The sequence below is a fragment of the Oncorhynchus mykiss genome, chromosome 28 (assembly GCF_057628025.1).
Source record: "Oncorhynchus mykiss isolate SJ-2025 chromosome 28, ASM5762802v1, whole genome shotgun sequence".
Lineage (NCBI taxonomy): Eukaryota > Metazoa > Chordata > Actinopteri > Salmoniformes > Salmonidae > Oncorhynchus > Oncorhynchus mykiss.
Window position 1 is genome coordinate 15,807,657 of NC_143049.1, and position 18,796 is coordinate 15,826,452.

Consider the following 18,796-nt stretch of genomic DNA (forward strand, 5'->3'; position numbering starts at 1 on the left):
TCCTCACCGCTAAGCGACCATCAGTGCCACTCATCTGCCCACTCCAGCACCTCTCTCTACCGTTCCCGTGGCGACGGTCGCTAAACCGGCCAATCCCACGCATCCGTTAGGACCTTGGTGGTCTGGAGTGACTCTGAGGTGGCACGGCTACACAGAGTCAACAGGATGCTGGGGGATGGAGGGATGAGAGTGTGGAGTCAGCAGCCTGCCTGGTTGTGGAGTGGAAAGCCGGCAAAGCCCACAGATTCAGTGCTCGCACACAAAAAGGGCCACACTGAGACTGAGATTAGTGGGAAGGAGAGGAGGAGGCTTTGGCCTGAGATGGGTGAGAGGGGAGGTAGTGTCAGTGCTGGCAAGTGAACTCCTGAACAGTTACAGCACATTGCACTTTATCATGGTGTATGATTAGATTGAAGACTGTTCAAGCAATTCATCTCTAGCTAATTGTGATATGTAGCTCATAATAGTGATATATACCAGGACTGAAATTAAAAACATTTTTCTCATACTGTCCTTAATGATATAGATACTGTAAGTATTTTACACTATATTTTACTGCAAAGTGTTACCATTTTAGTAACTCTCTAATTTAGTTTAAAAGCAAACTTGTTACACAGTGGTCTCCAGAGACAACTCAGACATATAAAATAAAACAGTTAAAACAATTATAAAATGAATAATACATTTTCATGCTTTAATGTCCTCCGAGAAACCATTTTCCCATCAGTGACTTTATCCCCCAGAAAATCCAGACTCCACATCCAAAGCAGTGTTACTCACTCTGTGTTTTGCTAGCTTTTTTTTACCAGTCATCTGGGTTTTTCGAATGAACCTTGTCCCTAATGTGAGTAGAGTACAGTCAACAACAAAAAAAGCTTGGTTAAAAACAACCCAATTTGTTTTTTGTTAACCCAGCATTAGGTAAATAATGGACAGAACACACGCTGGGTTATTTTGGCCCAGCCCGTTGAGTTGCGTGATTAACCCAATTTGTTAGGTTGTTGGGATTACCCAAAAATGGGTTCATTTAAGTTTGGTTTATTTTCAGGTGTGGTTTATTAGGGGCGTGGCTTTCAGATCATTCTTTTTTTTCACATGTTAAGATTGTATACTGCAATTTTACATTTTCTTTAAATATTTTCCTTAAATATTCTTATATAATATTAACATGATTCATTACATATTGTAATGAAGTGGTAACTTTCCTAACATTGGGAATTGCACAGGCTCTTAAGAAGCGCATACACTTATTTGAGGCTTACTTCTGTTAACCTCATAAAAGCTTAAAAACCGTCCGTGTTTAACCTTAACATGCTACTAACAATACAACAGAACAGCTGATCAGGAATGACAGTTACTCTCACGGGTGGCCCCTACTAAGCCACGCCTCCAGTCTTCTAATCTGACCTGCTGAGTCACATCTTTTTAACCCAGCCCAACAACCTAGCATGTTTGTGTGTAATATCAAGCCTGGTAAACTAATGACTCACTTGTCTTTCAAGTTTAGCTAGAGGGAGAAATACAAACCACCGCGGGAACTCCCTGTCTGCCTCACTTCCAATAGGCAGATAGAGCTATAAAGACAAACATAATGTAAGCTTTATCACACTTAGAAAGAAAACATATCAAGTATATCTAAGATGTGTAAAGTAGAGTTATGCTATTACAAATTAGGAGCGAGCTCTTTGATTCACTGAAAGGGAATTAATTGATTAGTTAATTATTCCGATATTACCTCAGTCCGTGTAAGTGAATCAGGAGAGAGTTACTGTAGTTATGTGAGTGCTTCATAGAACATTTTAGAGGATGGACTGAGAAACGATCTGTTGGAGTTCATCTGAAATCGATCGTATTTCACCCGGACATGTGCTTCCCCTTTCCTGGATTACTGATGCGTGTAATAAAAGGCACACTGTTAGACTGGCTTCCTCTGAACCCTAAAGCCCCAGAAACAGCCTGTAATATGATGGGAATGCTTATGAATTTCATATTTCAGTCAAGGGCAGAGAGCCGTTTCAGGAAGTGTAGACAGGTACAGGGGCCAGGAGATCTGGGGATTGCAGAGTGGCTACAGTATCTTTGGCTGATATGCTCTCAGACATGGCGGAGACAGGGATTCATATCCTTAGAAATACTTCTATTATCACTAGTAATGTAATATACTGTAGTATGTGTTCTATGGCATTATTGTCCATTATAAAAAAAAAAGGTATTTATTGAGATATAACAACTAAATGGATTAAAAAGCATGTATTAATTACATGGAGTGTACAAAACATTAGGGACACCTGTTTTTCCATGACATAGACTGGCCAGGTGAACATTTCAATCCACTTCAATCAGTGTAGATGAAGGGAAGAAGACAGGTTAAAGAAAAACTTGTAAGGGTGAGTGGGCAAGACAACAGATTGAAATGCCTTTGAAATGCCTTTGAACCGGGAATGGCAGTAGGTGCAATGCTGCTGAGGGTTTCATGCTCAACAGTTTCCCGTGTGTATCAATAATGGTCCACCACCCACTCCGGAGTGGCGCAGCGGTCTAAGGCACTGGATCTCAGCGCTAGAGGCAACACTGCAGACCCTGGTTCAATCTCGGGCTGTATCACAACCGGCCTTGATTGTGAGTCCCATAGGGAGGCACACAATTGGCCCAGTGTAGTCTGGGTTAGGGGAGGGTTTGGCTGGGGTAGGCCGTTATTGTAAATAAGAATTTGTCCTTGACTGACTTACCTAGTTAAATAAAGGTTCAATTTAAAAAAAAACTAAGGACATCCAGCCAGTGATTGAAAACGGATCGTTAATGAAAGAGGACAAATGAGGCTGACATGAATTGTGCATAATAACACAACTGTAGATGGGCTACAGTTAGTCAACTGACAATCCAGTACAAAATTGGTACCCAAAGGCCCATTCAAGAATGCACAACTCATCATACCTTGACATGAATGGTGGTATGGCAACTGACCTTATAGAGTTCCACTTCTTTCAGCAAACAACAAGAAACTGTGGTTGCAGTGGGTTTAGGAATGAAAACATGGGACATTGGAGAATTGGAATTGCATAGTCTGATGAATCCTAGTTCCTGCTGTTTCATGCTGATGGGAGGACTAGGATATGGAGAAAACCACAAGAGTACATGCATCCATCATGCCGTGTGTCAACAATACAGGCTGGTGGTGGGGCTGTTGGGTGTGTTTTCATGGCACACATTGGGCATCTTGATAAAAGTGGAGCAACATTTGAATGCCATGGGATATGTGAACATCATTGCTGCCAATCAAATGCATCCCTTCACAGCAGCAGTGTATCCCTCTGCAAATTGATTTTTCAGCAGGATAATCCCCATTATACAAGGCTAGGATTGTCCAGGAATGGTTCCATGGACATGACAGTACATTTGGCTTAATGCAGTGGCCTGCCCAGTCACCAGATCTCAATTCCATTGATGGAAGGAACTATTTGGATTAGAGATCCACAACATGTCAACTTGACCCTACTGTGGGAAGCATTGGAGTCAACATGGGCCAGCATCCCTGAGGAAAGTTTGACACCTCGTAGTCCATGACCTGACAAATTGAGGCTGTTCTGAGGGCTCAATATTGAATGCTACTCAATATTAGGAAGGCGTTCCTAATGTTTTGTGCACTCAGTGTGTATTGTATACTTTGCTAAGTTTAGACAAGCAGTAGGCTTATGCAACATGAATGGGTCTAGCTCACTTCATATCTGTCACACCCTGACCATAGAGAGCCTCTCTATTTTGGTTAGGTCGGGGTGTGACTAGGGTGGGTAATCTAGGTTGTTTTGTTTCTATGTTGGCCTGGTATGATTCCCAATCAGAGGCAGCTGTTTATCGTTGTCTCTGATTGGGGATCGTATTTAGACAGCCATTTCCCCACTGTGCTTGGTGGGATCTTGTTTTTGTGTTGTTGCCTGTGAGCACTCCAGAACGTCATGTTTAGTTTATTCTTTATTGTTTTGTGCGGTTCACATCAAATAAAAATGTCGAACTGATTTCACGCTGCGCTTTGGTCCGAGTGTTCTTATGGCAATCGGGACAGAAGATCCCACCAAACAAGGACCAAGCAGCGTGCTAAGGAGGAGAAGGTATCCTGGGCTTGGGAAGAGATCAAGGAGGAGAAGACAACCTGGACTTGGGGGGAAATAATGGGAGGACACGAAAGTCTTCCTTGGAAGCAGACGCAAGGAGAGAAGGGAGGACAGCGACGACGCTGGGGTTCGCGGCCACATAGAAAGCCCAAAAGACAGGGGGGCACACGGGGGGAGGGCACACTGTGTGGTCGGCGGAGCCGGGGAGTGAACCAGAGCCAGTCTGGGAGAAGATGGAGAAGTTGGAGGAGAGTGAACGGAGAGAGTCAGATTGGAGGAGAGAGAAATTAGAGAGTTGTTGTGTTGGTGTATGATGCACGACATTCGCACTAAGAAGCGTGTTATCAGTCTGATGCCACCTGAGTCAGCTCTCCGTGCTCGTCCCGAGGAGCGTGCTATCAGTCTGGTAAAAACTGTGCCGGCTACACGCACCAGGTCTCCAGTACGCATCCCCAGCTCTGTCCTGTGCCAGCTCTCCGCACTCGCCTTGAGGAGCGTGTCATCGTTCCGCTACAATTTGTGCCGGCTATACGCACCAGGTCTCCAGTGCGCCTCCACAGCCCAGTAGTCCTGTACCAGCTCCCCGCACTCGCCGGGCGAAGTGTGTCATCGTTCCGGTACAATTTGTGCATTCTATACGCACCAGGTCTCCAGTGCGCCTCCACAGCCCAGTACGTCCTGTGCCAGCTCCTCGCACTCGCCCTAAAGTGTGTCTCCCCAGTCCGGTGCCACCTGTACCGGCTCCATTCACTAGGCCTCCAGTGTGCCTTCCCAGTCCGGTACGCCCGGTGTCTTCTCCTCTCACTTGCCCTGAAATGTGTGTCCCCAGTTAGGTGCCACCTGTGCCGGCTCCATGCACTAGGCTTCCAGTGCGTCTCCCCAGTCTAGAGCTTCCGGCGACGGTCCTTAGTCCAGAGCTTCCGGCGATGGTTCAAAGTCCGGAACCTCTTGCGACGGTCCACAGTCCGGAAGCTCCTGCAACGGTCCACAGTCCGGAAGCTCCTGTGACGGTCCACAGTCCGGAAGCTCCTGCGACGGTCCACAGTCCGGAAGCTCCTGTGACAGTCCACAGTCCGGAAGCTCCTACGTCGGTCCATAGTCCGAAACCTCCTGCGACGGTCCACAGTCCGGAACCTACTGCGACGGTCCATAATCCGGAACCTCCTACGACGGTCCACAGTCCGGAACCTCCTACGACGGTCCACAGTCCAAAATCTCCTGCGACGGTTCACAGTTCGGAACCTACTGCGACAGTCCGGAACCTCCTACGACGGTCCACAGTCCGGAACCTCCTGCGACGGTCCACAGTCCGGAACCTATTGCGACGATCCACAGTCCGGAACCTCCTACGACGGTCCACAGTCCGGAACCTCCTACGTCGGTCCACAGTCCGGAACTTACTGCGACGGTCCACAGTCCGGAACCTTCTACGACGGTCCACAGTCTGGAACCTCTTGCGACGGTCCACAGTCTGGAACCTCCTGCGACGGTCCACAGTCCGGAACCTCCTGCGATGGTCCACAGTCCAGGCACGGCGTCAAGTCCCGCTCCAGGGCCAGAGCTTTCCTCTGCGCCGGTGCTCAGTCCAGGCACGGCGTCTAGTCCCGTTCCAAGGCCGGAGCCTTCCTCTGCGCCGGTGCCCAGTCCAGGCACGGCAGCCAACTCAGCTCCATGGCCGGAGCCTTCTTCAGCTCCGGTGCCCAGTCCGGGTGCGGCGTTCAACCCAGCTCCATGGCAGGGGCTCTCCTCTGTGCCAAGGCACAGCGTTCTAGCCGGCTCCATGGCCGGACCCGTGGTCTGGGCGATGGGGCAAAGTCCCGCACCAGAGCCGCCACCGATGATGGCTGGATGATGGCTGGAGTCCGCACCTTTGGGGAGGGAGGGTACTGTCACGCCCTGACCATAGAGAGCGTTTTTATTTTCTATTTTGGTTAGGTCGGTGTGTGACTAGGGTGGTAATCTAGGTTGTTTTTTTCTATGTTGGCCTGGTATGGTTCCCAATCAGAGGCAGCTGTTTATCGTTGTTTCTGATTGGGGATCATATTTAGGCAGTCATTTCCCCACTGTGTTTGGTGGGATCTTGTTTTTGTGTTGTTGCCTGTGAGCACTCCAGAACGTCACGTTTCGTTTATTCTTCATTGTTTTGTGCGGTTCACATCATATAAAAATGTTGAACCGATTTCACGCTGCGCTTTGGTCCGAGTGTTCTTACGACGATCGTGACAACATCAATTGCTTCAGATGACGTTATGGTCCACAAGACCGCAGGTCTGTAAGTGGGGGGAGCTGAAGGTTTTCATAATCACTAACAGTCCAGTTTGGGAGCTTAAATAACATAATGGATGCAAGCTTCATTAAGATTGTGATTTGGGAATTCCATTTAATGAAACAGTGCTCTGGCATGTGTCCAGTGGGGTTCTGACCCCGGAGAGGTGATGGTGGGGTGATTCAGAAGACACTGACTTGAATAGCGTGGGAAATGTAGGCCTTTCTACCTTCACCAATACGATTGATACGCCCTAGGCAAACAAATAAACAAATACAAAAAAAGTAAATACTGAGCTATTTTTCCACCGTACTGACCACTGGATCTGTGCATCTCGACTCCCTCGTAAATGCTGTTATTAATGTGTCAACTCCATCGCTGTAATGCACAGGGTGCAGCAATCACCGATACCGGTATGTATTCTGAAAATAAGCTCTCACATCCGAGCACTATTCGGGATAAACATGCAGTTGCCGTCAAGGTGTGTTAGCATGTTCAGTCCTGCATGTCGAGATAGTTTTTAGTTCTTAATTGCCTTTGCAGCATCCATTTGATTCAGGAAAGAGGAAGGAGAGGAGGGCGATGAGGGGAAGGGGTTTGAGAGCCCGGGAAAATTAACAGCTGTGTTTCATGAGAGAAAGAACAGAATTTAAAGCATGCCTGATTAGAGAGCACATCATTTACTTCTCTTTCTGGTGTGTGTGGCCTCCGTGCTGGGCTGGCCCCTGGTGTGTGTGGCCTCCGTGCTGGGCTGGCCCCTGGTGTGTGTGGCCTCCGTGCTGGGCTGGCCCCTGGTGTGCCCTCAGAGGAGTGCACTTTTAGATCCTATCCCGGGTCCCACAGAGTCCACAGGGTGCTTATTCAATTAGTCCTGAACCCACGGCTCCACGGCTCCCCGAACTGGCTCCAAACAAAATGAAGCAGGGGAGAGGAGGAGGCGAGGAGAGAGTGCGGGAGAGAGGAGAGAGATGTGGAGAGGGGTGGGCAGTTTGAGAATTATGTTCAGTGTGATTTTACATTTATCCTAAAGAGCGATGAGTGAACAGAGGAGCCGAGAGCAGACAGCATGCTGGAGATGTATAACTAGGCTATATGACCTACAACGTACTGAGATTACGTGCTTTGTTTAACAATGATTTGTGTCAACAACGTGATAATATCTACTGTGGTCTTCTGTACATCATTTCATACACCGCAGAACTGGATTTCAGCGAGGTGTTACTGTGTGCCTGCTGTAGCCCTTACACAAGTGTCATAATCCGGAGCAGATTGGGCCTGTGGCCAGAGGGTGGCGCTTTGATGACACATGCTAACTGACTGTTTATGACTTCAAAGCCCAGTCGATGAGATGTGCACTGATTCCAAGAACTGAAAACATAATTTCCCCTTCCTAGAAGTCCACCAGATTATAAAGAACTGACAAGGAACTTTGTTCTTTGTTCTCTGATCGTTTCGACAAAACACGATTTCGCAGGTGCTTACAGCTTTCGACTTTCGGAAGGGGAGGGGACATTTGGCCCATAGACATGCCCGAAACTTGCAGAGAGAGTGGGGTGGAGCACCATTTTTCCAATCCTCGTTCTGGTATATTTTCTAACACATCTGCCCCCAGAATTTGAATCGAGCATCTGATGAAACTACGCAAGATTCTGTTTATTTCCCTAACTCTAGGCTCATTCTATGGTAAATTGCTCACCGCAAGGCTCATTCTCAAAAGCACAAGACAGTGAGTCAAATTCCTGTGTGCCTCTGCTCTGTTTTGCAAGTGTCTCGGAAAACAAGAGCTACATAAATATTACATCCACTTTCGGTTACATTAACCTACCTGCACTGTTGGAGCTCTATACTTGATTGGGTAAATCAAGGGAGAATGTTGAGCTGTTTCTTTGTTGCAAGCAGCTGAATCATCTGAATAGAAAAATAGCAGAGACACCCCATCAGAATGAGGTACAAATGACTATGGTCCACAAGAGCCAAGTTGGAGATTTCATTCAGTGAGGGAGGCCAGAGCCCAGGCACGTTGTGTCGAAGGCAGACTGGGCAGCCCAGAGTGCAGTACTTACCGGAAACCAGGGCAGTTGTGATTGAGTTCCTGTTATTTACAGCTTTTTTTTATCTAGCAGAGCAGAGATTCTGCCAGGTTTCTTTCTTTTTCTCTGCCAGCAGTTAGAACACAGAGCACAGAGCCACCACTGTGGAGGCTGTTTACTAGAATGCTGTGTACACTCTCAACCCCAATGTTGCATTGTATTATGGTTCATAATACATTTTATCGTTCACCTCTGCCAGTTTTGATTTTCATTTGATTGAGTGGTCAGCTAATAGGTTAGAAGTTGTTTGAAACAAAGACAAACATTTCAGAAATTCCGTTTTTGGTAAATCCCATCAGTTTTCCACGTTGATTCAATGTCATCACATACATTTTTTTGTGTGGTTGAAATCATGTTGAAACAAAGTTTATTCAACCAGTTAGTGCCCAGCAGACTAGCTCCGGGGAGCCCCTGATCTCCCTAGGCCTTGGGAGCCCCTGATCTCCCTAGGCCTTGGGAGCCCCTGCTGTGGCTTCTGTTCACAGGGGAGCTGGCCGGCAGAGGATAGTAAATCATCCAATAGGGATGGAGACATTAAAGTTGGAAGGAGGAAGGCTAACTATGTCTGATGGGAGTGGGAGTGAGAGGTTAGAGGGTGAGAGGTACTGTACTGTAGTAGGCTTATGCTGTTGGCTCATCTCTCAACCCCATACACACACAGTGCTGGGGCCTGAAATGTGTGTGCGTGTGTGTGTGTTTGCATGCGCCTGTGCGTGTGCATCGGGGCCTGAAAGTTGTGTTTGTTGTACAATCTGGTGTAGCTAGCGCAAGCTGTTGCCATTTGGGTATAGTCCTCTGGTCACCGCTGTGTGTGTGTGGATCTCCCTGCCAGAAATAATGAAGCCATTCAATATACCATACCCCCTCCCTCCTCTCTCAAGATGAATTCTGTGGAGTAATGATATTTAACATTATGAAAGGTTTAAATAAGTATGAGTATGAGTCTTTTTTTGGGGGATGTTCAAGCTGGGTGAAAAATGGCTACATATGTGATTTGAAAAAATCTTAACAGATTATTCTGTAGAGACAAGAAGAGTTTCAGTACAGGGCTTCACTCCCCTGACTCCCGCTGCTCTAAGGCTGCTGACTGCAGCCTGGCCGGAAGCAAAACTAAACCGCTAGGCCATATTTACATCTCCATCTCCATGAATCAAATATTGTCCCAGTAATGTTATCCCTCCTTACCCCGTTCCCATTTCCTGCTTCCCCTCCACCCGTTCCCCTTTTCCCTTCCCTCAACACCAGACCAGCCTGATAATGGAACACGATATACATCGTATCTGCTCTGTGAGGTTGACCCAGCGGTACGATTTTACAGTGAGGAGGCAACAATGCAGAACAGATTTTTCTTGCCAAGAGTGAGGCTTTTTATTTGAAAGCGAAGACAATAATAGCTGTCGAAATGTACAAGAGTTTACAGAAATAATCAAATAGAGCGCTTCAAACAAAACCTAGGCTACAATAACAACAGAAACCACAGCCGCGTGCCAACCTGTCCCACAAAAAACGAGAGGACAGGCTTCTTACACCAATACCCATGATGCAACTGACCAATGGGAAACCCTTATTCATATCTGGTCAATTAACATTCAAAGCACATGAAAAACCATACATACATGTTCAGATAATGAACATATGTATTTATACCAGCACACATATCAGTAACGGTGCTAAACCCATGCTTTAGAGCATAAATACCATGTGGGATATAAACGAACGTCCCCCGGGAGAAGCTACTACCACACTACCCGTACCCATTCATTAAATGAGGAACTCAATTTAACCTTGCGTAATACCCTAGATGCAGTCGCACCCCTAAAAACAAAAGACATTTGTCATAAGAAACTAGCTTCCTGGTTTACAGAAAATACCCGAGTCCTGAAGCAAGCTTCCAGAAAATTGGAACGGAAATGGCGCTATACCAAACTGGATGTCTTCCGACTAGCTTGGAAAGACAGTACCGTGCTGTATCGAAGAGCCCTCACTGCTGCTCGATCATCCAATTTTTTTTCAACTTAATTGAGGAAAATAAGAACAATCACAAAATGTGTTTTTGATACGGTCACAAAGCTATCTAAAAAGCAGCATTCCCCAAGAGAGGATGGCTTTCACTTTAGCATTGATCAATTCATGAACTTCTTTGATGAAAAGATCATGAACATCAGAAAGCAAATGACGGACTCCTCTTTCAATCTGCTTATTTCTCCAAAGCTCAGTTGTCCTGAATCTGCACAACACTGCCAGGACCTAGGATCAAGGGAGACACTCAAGTTTTTTAATACTATATCTCTTGACACATTCATAAAAATAGTCATGGCCTCTAAACCTTCAAGCTGCATACTGGACCCTATTTCAACTAAACTACTGAAAGAGCTGCTTCCTCTGCTTGGCCCTCCTATGTTGAACATAATAAACGGCTCCCTATCCACCGGATGTGTAGCAAACTCACTAAAAGTGGCAGTAATAAAGCCTCTCTTGAAAAAGCCAAACCTTGACCAGGAAAATATAATATATTGGGTTCGTGTCATGGGGGAGATCTTTGTGGATTATACTCGGCCTTGTCTCAGGATGGTAAGTTGGTGATTGAAGATATCCCTCTAGTGGATTTGGGTCTGTGCTTTTGGCAAAGTGGGTGGAGTTATATCCTGCCTGTTTGGCCCTGTCCAGGGGTATTGTCGGACGGGGCCACAGTGTCTCCCGACCCCTCCTGTCTCAGCCTCCAGTATTTATGCTGCAATAGTTTATGTGTCGTGGGCTAGGGTCAGTCTGTTATATCTTATCTGGTGTCCTGTGTGAATTTAAGTAGTTTTTCTCTCGTGCTAATGCCCCAGTTTCAACTGTTCTGCCTACGGCCTACGGAATCCTGACCTGTTCACCGGACGTGCTACTTTGTCCCAGACCTGCTCTTTTCAACTGCCCAGAGACAGCACGTATGGTAGAGATACTCTGAATGATCAGCTGTGACAAGCCAACTGACATTTACTCCTGAGGTTGCTGACCTGTTGTACCCTCTACCACCACTGTGATTATTATTATCTGACCCTGCTGGTCATCTATGAACATTTGAACATCTTGGCAATGTACTGTTATAATCTCCACCTGGCACAGCCAGAAGAGGACTGTCCACCCCTCATAGCCTGGTTCCTAGTTTTCTTCCTAGGTTGCGGCCTTTCTCAGGAGCTTTTCCAAGCCACCGTGCTTCTATACCTGCATTGCTTGCTGTTTTGGGGTTTTAGGCTGGGTTTCTGTACAGCCCTTTTGACATCACCTGATGTAAGAAGGGCTTTCTAAATACATTTGATTGATTGATTCATTAACTATGTGCTCGAACACGCCCCATTTGCCCATCAATTCTCTGAACAGGAAATTAACAGAACCCTCTTCAATAAACGAGGAAATACAAGGAAATCATAAAAAAAAATCAGAAAATCTACATTAACATTTTGAAAAACAATATAACATTGCCCTTGTAAGTTTTGATAATTAAATGTATGACCAGAAAGAGCCTATATATTCAGGAGACGCACAACAAAAGGTTTCGGTGCTAGAACAAGCGCTTCCATCTCAAACTCTTAACACACGTTTCTCATGTTTTACAGGTGACTCATAACAGTTAAGAAGTGTGTGTATATCTCTAACACACATTATGCTTCTCATAAACAGTTTCAACAACATTGTCTGGTTATTCATAATAAGGCGTAACTTTGGTTTAGGTGACGGAGGACATAAGGACAATTGTCACATGCTACGTCACATAGTTACATGCTCTCGCTGTCATCCACAGGCAAGATTATTGTATTTTATTATTTTTTTTAACCTTTATTTAACTAGGCAAGGCAGTTAAGAAAAAAATCTTATTTACAATGACAGCCTACCAAAAGGTAAAAGGCCCCCTGATGGGAGGCTTGGATTAAAAATACATTAAATTAAAATATAGAACAAAACACACATCACGACAAGAGATACAACACTACATAAAGAGAGACCTAAGATGACAACATGACATGGCAGCAACACATGACAACACAGCATGGTAGCAACACAACATGACAACAACATGGCAGCAGCACAACATGGCAGCAGCACAAAACAGGGTACAAACGTTGTTGGGCACAGACAACAGCACAGAGGACAAGAAGGTAGAGACAACAATACATCACGCAAAGCAGCCACAACTGCCAGTAAGAATGTCCATGATTGAGTCTTTGACTGACGTGATTGAGATAAATCTGTCCAGTTGGAGTGTTTGTTGCATCTCGTTCCAGTCGCTAGCGACCCAGGGATGTGTGTGCTTTGGGGACCTTTAACAGAATGTGACTGGCAGAACGGGTGTTGTATCTGGAGATGAGGGCTGAAGTAGATAGCTCAGATTGGGGGGAGTGAGGCCTAAGAGGGTTTTATAAATAAGCATCAACCAGTGGGCCTTGCGACGGGTATACAGAGATAACCAGTCTACAGAGGAGTATAGAGTGCAGTGATGTGTCCTATAAGGAGCATTGGTGGCAAATCTGATGGCAGAATGGTAAAGAACATTGAGCCGCTCTAGAGCACCCTTACCTGCCGATCTATAAATTATGTCTCCGTAATCTAGCATGGGTAGGTGGTGTTCAGAACAAGTTTAAGGGTAGAGAAAGCTTGTTGGACACTAAGAAAGCTTTGTTGTAGAGCGTTTAACACAACATCCGGGGAGGGGCCAGTTGAGTATAAGACTGTATCATCTGCATATAAATGGATGAGAGAGCTTCCTACAGCCTGAGCTATGTTGTTGATGTAAATTGAGAAGCGCGTGGGGCCTAGGATTGAGCCTTGGGGTGCACCCTTGGTGACAGTAAGTGGCTGAGACAGTAGATGTTCTGACTTTATACACTGCACGCTTTGAGAGAGGTAGATAGCAAACCAGGGCAAAGACCCTCAGAGACACCAATACTCATTAGCCAGCCCACAGGAATGAAATGGTATACCATATCAAAAGCTTTGGCCAAGTCAATAGAAATGGCAGCACAATATTGCTTAGAATCAAGGGAAATGGTGACATCATTGAGGACCTTTAAGGTTGAAGTTAAACATCCATAACCTGAGCAGAAATCATATTGCATACCAGACAGAATACTATAGACATCAAGAAAGCCAGTCAGTTGATTATTGACAAGTTTTTTCAACACTTTTGATAAACAGGGTAAAATAGAAATAGGCTTTTAACAGTTGGGATCAGCTTGATCTATCCCTTTAAATAAAGGACTAACCGACTAACTTCCAAGCAATGGGAACCTCCCCAGAAAGGAGAGACAGGTCAAAAAGGTCAGAGACAGGCTTGGCGATTATAGCGGCAGCAACCTTAAAGAAGAAAGGGTCTAAACCATCTGACCCAGATATTTTTGGGGGGTCAAGTTTAAGGATCTCCTTTAGCACCTCGGACTCGGTGACCACCTGCAGGGAGAAACTTTGCAGCGGGGCTGGAGGAAAAGAGGGAGGAGCATCGGGGCTAGTGGCATTAGAAGGGGTGGGAGATGAGGAAATGTTGGACAGGCAGACATGGCTGAGTCAATTAGGAATCCTGACTTAATGAAGTGGTGATTAAAGATCTCAGACATGTGCTTCTTGTCAGTAACAACCACATCATCAACATTAAGGGACATGGGCAGCTGTGAGGAGGAGGGTTTATTCTCCAGGTCTTTAACTGTTCTCCAGAACTTCTTGGGGTTAGACCCACAGAGAGAGAACTGCTCCTTAAAGTAACCAACTTTGGCCTTCCGGATAGCCTGAATGCACTTATTTCTCATTTGCCTTTATTAAGGAGAGCCAGTCAGCCTGAGTATGCGTGTGCCAAGCCTTTCGCCAAATGCAATTCTTGAGGTGGAGGAACTCTGCAAAACCACAGTAATTTTCTTTATGGGGGCATGTTTGTTAACAATACCACTGAAGATATCAAAACAGAAGGTGCAAGCTTCTTCGACAGAGGGGATCAAGCTAATTCTACACACGACTCAGGTTTCTGCTATTCAGATTAAGTGTCTAGACAAACTACACCCCCCCCCATCCTCCCCACCCATATCCTCATCCCCTATCCCCTTCCTGCCACCTTCCCTGTCCATTCCAGCGCTGCCTGGCTTCGTGCAGAGGAAGTGGGCCTGATATGGGGAGTACATTACTGAACTCTCAGGTGGGGCCAGCTACACCGATTGTGTGGTGATTGCAGAGCGCCAGTTGGTGGCGTTTCGACAACATGAAAACGTCATTGTAATGTGGGAGCCACTGCATTATTTTCACAAGTATTCTGTGTAGTGTCGTTTTATTTGAATAACAAACACATTGACTCATTGAACAAACAACCGTCCGATGCATTGCGCTCTAGAGTTTCTAGCTCACGCAAATGTTCAACACCTGTCCATGTCTATCTGTTTATCCAGCCAACTCTTCTTATGATAGCTACATTTGGCCTCGGTGTAAAGCATTAACATGGTCATTTTCTGACACCTGTTGAAGGGGACTGAAATTTCAAAGCTAAATTGCAATGCATTAAATTGATACAATACAATACACTTTCACACTTAACTATACCTATCAGTATCTCCAATCATGCACTGATTTTCACACCATCCTGATGCACCACGAAGCCACCTGTTTCACCAAACACAGCCACCCATTAAGCCTTAGCCACTGGTGCTGATTGCTTTGCCCCTGACCCCAGGTGCTTGTTGTTTCAGGGCATGCGCGTGTGTGTGCGTGTGTGAGTGTGTCTGTGTGTGCGCGAGCACCCCGGGTGCTTGTTGTTTCAGGGCATGGTTGCCAGTGGGGGATGTGGGGTGGAGGGGAATAATTACAATTCGATTGAGTGGGGTTGCGGTGAGGGGCACACACACACACACACGAACACACACTAACAAACACACATTCAGTCTGTGTGATGGGTTGAGGCCAGGCCAGTCTCTTGACTCAGTGCCTGGGTAGAACCTGGAAGTGTTGTTACAGCTGGGCTAGGCAGATGTGGCGAGAAGTCAATTGACTTAACTGGGGTCAAATCACCTCTTTCTCTCAACTACGCGCACGCACGCACGCACACACACACGCACACACACACGCACACACACACACACACACACACACACACACACACACACACACACACGTCATTATCACACTGTTTAATCACAGGAACTGCTTCAGATTTTTCTCAAGACAGACTAACTTATTGTCTGCCTTGTTGCTTTAACCCACAGTTCTTGTTGGCAATCCGAATATGAAACACCCTGAGATTGAGCCTAGCTGGCTTGCTTCCATAACACGTTAAACCATAATTTCAACGAAGCCATGAAGAAAGACTGCTTCTAGTCATCTGGTTGGAGTAAGGGATGGTTGTGGCACCCACCAGCATTGTCACAACAGGGTCACTTTCCGTGTGTGTGTGTGTGTGCGCGCGCTTGCACCGTGCATATTATGCGTGTATCAATTATGTGATTGACAACTTTCACACTACGACAACTCCTACTCTGCCTATGATGTTGTTTACAAGGTTTCATCTCATTGATGTACTATTTCCCTCTTAGTACCCCAATCCCCATCATGCTATACATCTCTGTCTTCATCTGTCCAGCTGAGATTGGGTTTCAGATTCTGACAGCTCACAGACTAGACAGGCTCGTACTGAACAGACTCTGGTTCTCCATCTCTGTCTGTCTGTCTGTCTGAAGCTGTGTGTGTGTGTGTGTGTGTGTGTGTGTGTGTTACTCTGGTGTCTGCCAGTGTGTCATGGAGTAGGAAAGAGTCTTCACCTCCGTGAGCCATGCTCAACAGGGCCCACCTGTTTTTAATCCCAGGTCTGAATAGTCCCAGAAGAAGATTGATGAGCCTAGTTATATGTGTCCAGACGAATAGGAACAGGGACTGCAGTCAGCTAATCCAGAGGCAGAGGCAGAGGCAGAGGCAGAGGCAAAGGCAGATGCAGTGTGTGTGTGTGTGTGTGTGTGTGTGTGTGTGTGTGTGTGTGTAAGTATATGAACATTAAAATCAAATCAAATTGTATTTGTCACATACTTTGTAAACAACAGGTGAAATACTTACTTACAGGTCCTTCCCAACAATGCAGAGAGAAACATTAGAACAAATATAGAAAAACGTAATAACACAAGGAATAAATACATAACTTGGCTATATACATGGGGTACCAGTACCGAGTCAATGTGCAGGGGTATTAGACAATTGAGGTGGATATGTACATATAGGTAGGGGAAAAGTGACTAGGCAACAGGATAGATAATTAACAGTAGCAGCAGAGTCTGTGATGAGTCAAAGGTTTAGTGCAAAAAAGGTGAATGCAAATAGTCCGGGTGGCGATTTGGTTAACTGTTTATCAGTCTTATGACTTGGGGGTAGAAGCTGTTCAGGGTCCTGTTGGTTCCAGACTTGGTGTATTGATACCGCTTGCCGTGCGGTAGCAGAGAAAACAGTCTATGACTTGGGTGGCTGTAGTCTTTGACTATTTTTAGGGCCTTCCTCTGACACCGCCTAGTCTAGAGGTCCTGGATGGCACTGACCATGGGTATGCACTGCCCTCTGTAGCGCCTTGCGGTCGGATGCCAAGTGGTTGCCGTACCAAGCGGTGATGGTGCAGCTGAAGAACTTTTTGAGGATCTGAGGGCCCATGCCAAATCTTTTCAGCCTCCTGAGGGAGAAGAGGCCTCCGTTTTCTGTATTCTTCACAACTGTGTTTGTGTTGAACCATGTTAATTCCTTAGTGAAGTGGACATATAAGTTCTTGAAGCTCTCGACCCGCTCCACTACAGCCCTGTTCGATGTGGGTGGGGCGTACCCTCTGTTTTCTGTAGTCCACGATCAGCTGCTTTATCTTGCTGATGTTGTAGGAAAGGTTGTCGTAGTGGCACCACACTGCCAGGTCATTGACCTTCTTCCTGTAGGCTGTCTCGTCGTCGGTGAAAAGGCCTACAACTGTAGTTTCGTCAGCAAACTTAATGACGGTGTTGGAGTTGTGCGCGGCCACACAGTTGTGGGTGAACAGGGAGTACACGCACTCACCCCTGAGGGGCCCGCATGTTGAAGGTCCCCTCAGGAAGTCCAGGATCCAGTTTCAGAGGGATGTGTTCAGTCCCAGGGTCCTGAGCTTAGTGATGAACTTGGTGGGCACTATGGTGTTGAACGCTGAGCTGTAGTCGATGAACAGCATTCTCACATAGGTGTTCCTCTTGTCCAGGTGGGAGAGGACAGTGTAGAGTGTAATAGAGATTCCTTTATCTGTGGATCTGTTGGGGGCAGTATGCGAATTGGAGTGGGTCCAGTGTGACTGGGATGATGGTGTTGTTGTGAGCCATGACCAGCCTTTCAAAGCATTTAATGTCTATGTGAGTGCTACGGGGCAATAGTAATTTAGACAGGTTACTTTGGAGTTCTTGGGCACAGGGACTATGGTGGTCTGCTTGAAACATGTAGGTATTACAGACGGGGTCAGGGAGAGGTTGAAAATGTCAGTGAAATCCCTTGCCAGCTGGTCAGCGCATGCTATGAGTACGCTTTGCTTATTTGATGTCTTGTCGGAGGTCGTAGCGGGATTTCTTATAAGCGTCCAGATTAGTGTCCCGCTCCTTGAAAGCGTCAGCTCTGGCCTTTTTCTCAGTGCTGATGTTGCCTGTACTCCATGGCTTCTGGTTAGGATGTGTATATTCAGTCGCTGTGGGGACGACAAAGTCGGTGCACGTATTAATGAATCTCTGAACATTTTTCAGTCTGTGCTAGCGGAACTGTCCTGTAGCTTAGCATCTGCTCTCTGCATCTGCATCGGACCTCTTCTGTTTTGAGCACGTCGCTGGTTCTTCCTGTTTTGAGTTTTACATGTAAGCAGGAATCAGGAAGATCGAATTATGGTCAGATTTGCCAAAGGAGGGCGAGCCTTGTATGCGTTTCTGTGTTTCTGTGTTTGGAGTAAAGGTGATCTGGAATTGTGTTGCATAGGTAACATGCTGGTAAAACGGAGGTAAATCGGATTTCAGCTGCCTTGTATTAAAATCCCCAGCAAAGAGAAGTGTCACCTCTGGGTGTGCATTATCTTGTTTGCTTATGGCCCTATTCAGTTCTTTGAGTGTGGTCTTAGTGCTAGCATCAGTTTGTGGTGGTACTGTAAATAGACAGCTACGAAAAATATGCTGTGGTGTTGATGAAAACTCTCTTGGTAAATAGTATGGTCTGCAGCTTATCATGAGATATTCTAACTTAGACGAGCAAAAACTTGAGACTTGCTTAGCATTAGAGATTGCACACCAGCTGTTGTTAACAAAGAAACACACCCCTCCCCCATTAATCTTACCCGAGGCTGCCGACCGGTC